Raw genomic sequence first — 6,101 nt, forward strand, 5'->3', positions numbered from 1 at the left:
CGCAGGGAAAGGAAGGTTGTTCGCGTTCTGCCGCCGCTGTTGGAAGGATGGCCGCCCTCGCCGATCTACCCGCCGCCGTTTATGCTTGCCGCTGCGCCAGAGCTCCACGCCGCCGCCGGAACTCCTGTCTTCTTGGTAAGCGTTTTGTTTCCAAAACCCCTTGAGATAAGTGTTCTATTATAATCTGTTAGAGATTCTGAGATGTTGGTATCGTAGGTTCGAGTTTCGGTATTTGCGCGTCGAAATTAAGGTTGTTGTTAAACCACCGGAGCTTCTGGTAGCCGCCGTCACTAGAGGTAATTGCCGGAGCGGCCGCCTGTTTGGTTCAGAGGGTCACTGCGGCTTTGTTTCTCGTGGTGAGATTATTTGGTTCAGTTTCAATTTACCGTAATATTCCATTACTAATTTTGTTCTAATTTCGCTCAATATCAATTTCGCGTTAAATCCCAATTTATGTCAGAAAAGTGTTGTTGCTGCTATTCTTGATGCCGCTGTTGATATTGCTTGAAAATAAACAAGGTTGCTGCTGCTGCTGTAAAATTAAAAATAAATAAAAGAGGAATTGACATGTTTAACTACTGAGCTTTGACTAAATCGAGGTAGGAGTTTTCCTTAAAATCTAATTTATATTACAGAGTTGTGATAAATAGATATTAAAGTGAGAGAACATATGCCTGTGATTATAATTATCTTCTAAATGAGGTTGTTTGCTAGACTGAATGACTGATTGCTTGATTGCTTGAGTAGTTTGTGATTGCTCAAAAGAAATTAGTTTGAAAGGTTATTTAGTTGATTATTATGAAAAATGGCTTTTCTTGGTTTTGAAGCTATTTTTGATGATGTAAAGGAATTGGCTTTGGAAATGGTTTAATTTTGAGTTAGTGACTTTATAAATGACTTTATAAATGATTTAGTATTTGAGCTTGTTTGATTTTAAAAAGAGATTTATTATGGGCACTGATTCGCTTTGAAAATAATTTGATATTGGAACTAGCTGAATCTTGGAAAATGATTGAGGTTTGGGAAAGGTTTGAGAAATGTTTGGATGGGACCTGAGAAGGGTGGCAGAATCCGAGTTTTAGAGGAGATGCTGCCGAAATTTTATAAAATTAGAAGTTTCATTTGAAATAGTTATTTTAAAAGGTTTAATTTTAAGCATTATATGATTTAAGATTACTTCATTTATCAAAGAAAAAGTTATGTTTTGGATTGAGAATTGTTAGTGAACGAAACGGAAAAAAAGATGATGAGGATTGATTTGAAATATGATTTTTGAATGAATTTGGAAATGGGATATGGATTGACGAATGATGATGATATTGAGAATGGCTCAGATATTGATGAATGATGAATGAATTATTTATATGGCTTATGAATTTGAAATATCTGAAATACGAGGTTCCCTGGATTAAGTGCCGTGGCTTGCCACCACGTGTACCAGGTTGAAGACTCGATACTCTGTTGACCCTACGACGTAAGTGTGTGACCGGGCACTATATAAATTCCTGGGAATGTTACCCCATTGAGTAATATTGATTATTTGAGAAAAAGCTATGCATAGACTCTTGGGGATGCACGTCGGGGGACAGTCTAAGTACAATTCAGACTTGTCGGGTTGGCTGGATAACCGACAGATGAGCCTCATCAGCCATAGGACAGGCATGCATCATATGCATTTGTATACTTTGCTTGAGTTTGAACTTGTTTTGGTTTGCCTAATTGCTAAACTGTTCGTAACTGCTACTTGAACTATTTGCTGTAACTGCTGCCTACTTGTGCTTTCCTTGTCTGCCTTGCCTGTGTTTGTTCTGGCGTGCTACATTTGAGATTGAACTTTGGTGCTGAATTAATGATTGTGTTGTTTGATTGCGTCGTTGGTTTCTGATTGAGATTTTCTTATAAGAAAGGAAAGGTTTCGGATTTCTGAAAGATTAAACATTGTTTCTTTGAAAAGGTTTTGAACGATTACCTATTGGTTTTTTTAAAAGATTCATAAGGTAATGATAATCACTGAGCTTGAAAACAGTTTTCCTATTAAATATCTTCTTATGACAACTTTGAAACTCCATGGTGAGGCCGTGTGGTTAGGTTCTCACCCCCCTACAGCTCTACTTTTCAGGAACCGAATGAAGAAGCACTAAGAAGAGTTATACTGCGTTTGGTTTATATATTGTTGTATTAATTAGATTATTTTCTTCCCTCGTCTTTATTATTACAATTTTGTGAGAGGGATAGAAGTTGTATGTTTTATATATATATATATATATATATATATATATATATATATATATATATATATATATATATATATATATATTATATTATAAAATATTATGTAAGAAGTCTTGTATATGAATATATGCCTGCTTTTTTATTTTAGATGAAGTATGTATTTCCGGTTTATAAAGTGATTAGCGAAACGGTGTTGAGTCAGAGGATCCTATTTTAATATTTAGTATATAAAGTAGTCGTAATACTTCTTGCTATCAGAGTAGCGCAGCCGGAAGCGTGACTTCTGATAGTGAGGATGTTACACCAGGCACTATATCCTCGGAACGATAGTGTGTCAGGCACTATATCCTCGAAACAAAAGCGTGCAAGGCGCTATATCCTCGGACGTGGCAGAAAGGCGACATCCGGAAGGATGTGTCGAGTTGGCATTCATAGACCGACAAGTGATATCACGAACCAATAGGACAGGCATTCATCATGTGCATCTACTATGTGTTTTGTTTGCTTTGCCTAATTGCATATCTTGCCTAAATGAATAATATGCTTATTTGCTAGTTGTTTTACTTGCTGTACATGTATATTACTTGTGATTTACTTGCTTGTATTAATTGTGATTGTCTAGTGCTGAGGAGGAAGGTAGGCGGTGGCGATGGGATCGCACGGAGGTTAGGTTGGTGAAGTCTGTGGGATACAGCGGTGTGTTTAGCATTAGTCAGAAATCCTCTAAGTTTAGATAACCCTGTTTACTGTATATGGTTTACGTTATTTATTCTGTTTTAAGCTTGAATATCCGTATGCGATGTGAAGTTCTAGGATTGCCTTCGGCGTCCCGAATCTTTACATCTTACATTATTGGGCACTATTACCATACTGAGAACCTCCGGTTCTCATACCATATTCTGTTGTTATTTTTCAGATGCAGGTTGCAACCCACGTCGGTGAGTTATTCTGGTGGTGACAGAGTGGAGGCTCTCTATTAGTTTTGGAATCGTTTTGCTTATTTTGTATTATCTCTCACTTTTATATTTACTTTTTCCTAGAGGCTTATTTTGAGAGAAAAACTTGTATAAGCTATCTTTAAACCTCCAATTTTCTGCATGGTCTGTATGTAGCTAGCCGTCTTAAACTCTGCAAGCCGTGGCTAGATCCTTATGTTACTATACCCTTATTTTTGGTTATATCATCTCTATATCTTGTGCGTTAAGTTTGTAGCTTCGTGAGTATGCTTTGTGCTTTTCAAATCCTGTTTTTGAACTATATCCTTCATCGGGCTTCTAGATTATATTAATTCTTTCTATATAGTATATGTATGAGCTTTAGAACTATCGTAACCTTTGATTAACCTTTGCTTTACGACGCGAGGTAAGGCTTAGGCTAATTAGGGTGTTACATTAATCACATGTTTCTAATTCTGATTTTGTTAATCATATTGTTTCCAATTTTGATTTTGTTTCTTATTTTGTTAATCGATTGTTCTTCTACTTCTATTTCTTCTACTTCTGATTCTGCTTCTGTTTTTTATGCTTTTGATTCTGCTTACATTTCTACTTCTATTTCTATTTCTAATTTTGCTTCTAGTTTTGTTTTCAATTCTGCTTATGCTTTTGTTTCTTCTGCTTATGCTTCTGTTTCTTCTATTTTCAATTCTGCTTTTGTTTTTGCTTCATGGTTGTTGCTGAAGAAGAAAAAAAAGAAGAGATGTTTTTGCTTCATTGTTGTTGATGAAGATAAAAAAAAGAAGAGATGGCTTCATTGTTTTTGCTTTTGATTCATTGTTGTTGCTGAGTATTTTGGTGAAAAATGAGAAAGGTATAATTGTCCGAAAGACGATTTTGTATGCAAAAAAAGTTAGAGACAAAAAATTTTTTGACCTATACATTAAGGACCAAAATCGTACTTAACCCTATTATTCATTTGTTTTTCAAATTCATGGATATCCGCAATCCGGATATCTGGCAAAAATGGGGTCTTTGTTATCCGTTATAGGTATGGTACGGGGTGGGGGTGGGGACGGGTAGGGTTTTTAGCAGGGGTGAGGGCGAGGTATGGGGACGGGAGGCATGTCCCTGTTGCATGGGTCCCATTGTTATCCCTATCCTTATTCATTTTAAGCTCACTAGTATGTTTAAGAATTTACAGTTTTTTTTTATGAAATTGATTTGTTCGAAACAAGTTACAATAATTTGTTTCATATTTATATTTTGTCTATGTAGTAATTTTTGTTTATCTTTATAAATCTTTGTGTCCAACTTTACAGATTTTTGTGTTTTTCACTTTTTGCATATTTATAAACTTTTTGTTTCATTTTTTTCTCTTTGACAATAAACACATAATTTTATAAACAAACAACCAAAATTTGTGTTTTCCTTTCTTCTTCCTCTTTCTTATACTTCTTCTTGTATGTTTGTGTGGCAAAAATATTGTGTTTGATAATTAATTATTTCTATATTTTTTATTTTATATATGTAGTTTTTTATTTATGTAATTAAAAATTGTGCTTAACTTAAAGAATATTAATTCATAAATATTTTTAACTTGAAAAATGAAGAGTTAGTTCATACACTTAAATTTAATTAAATTTAGATTGATTAAGTATTTTATTAATAAAACAAGTATAATAATAATGTTTATTCTTTTTTTGTTCATGAAGTACAATAATATTTATTGTTGACGAATGTCTTATAATTGTTGTTTTCATAATCGCCCATTTTTATTTTTTGTTTGAGGATCTTCAACTTAGATTTCTTAGCCTAAGTCAAATATAACAATAAATATTATTTTTTATATTAGTTACTTATATTAATATTTGTTGTTAACAAATTCAATAAAAAAGACAATTTTTTTGGCAACTATCTTTTCATTTGTATAATGAGATCAACACTAACTACAAAAAATAATATGTGTCAAACTATTATGCATTTTTTCATGTGAACATGCACAGGAACATCATCACAGTAGGATGCACCATATATATAAAATTTATTTTTCTTTAGAATTGTGTGATTAATAAATAGTACATAAAAAGATATATGTAACTCAATATTTATATTAATATTTCATATTATTATGATTTGTAAATTTTGAAGAAAGTCTCATGATAGAATATTTCATATATTTTATTGATACATTTATATTCAAAAATAATTTTTAATTATAGCTATAATTATTTGGTGTAGGGGTGCACATGACCCGGCCCAGTCCGAAGGTTCGGCCCGGTCCCGAACACTTTAGGGACTAATTTGGTGTGATTTCATCGGGTTTAGGGTCGGGTACGAGTCTTAAAAATAGACCCGGTCATTATTTCGGGTCGGGTCCGGGCCATAGCTCGGGTCACCCGAAGTCGGCCCGGTGGCCCGGTCATCATACACAATTAATATTTTGTGTTATTAGTGATGGATCATGACTATTCTTATGTGGAATTTAAGTATTGTAAACCTTAATATTTTGTGTTATTAGTCATTATAAGACTATAAGTTAATGTTTTATGTTTAGAATGCATAAGACTTTAGACTAATACATAAGATTGTGTTATTTGTATTGATTTAAATATTTGGTATTATTAGACAATATTAGTATTGATTGTGGTTATGCTTTAATTTTGAAGAAGGGTTGGTTCTTGTTATATTTTTCTAAGTGAATTTTACCATGTTAACTAATGGTTGGAGTCTTGAAAATTTGGATATTTTTACATGCTAGCTTACAAGAAGGTATCAACATAATATAATGTTAACGGCCCGGTTTTCACCCGGTTTTTACCCGGTATAATTGTGGCCCGAAAGTGTATTGGTTTCATCGGGTCTAGGGTCGGGTTCGGGTCTAATAAATAGACCCGGTGTATATTTCGGGCCGGGTCTGGGTCACATCAAACC

The sequence above is a fragment of the Arachis hypogaea genome, chromosome 12 (assembly GCF_003086295.3).
Source record: "Arachis hypogaea cultivar Tifrunner chromosome 12, arahy.Tifrunner.gnm2.J5K5, whole genome shotgun sequence".
NCBI classification, from domain to species: domain Eukaryota; kingdom Viridiplantae; phylum Streptophyta; class Magnoliopsida; order Fabales; family Fabaceae; genus Arachis; species Arachis hypogaea.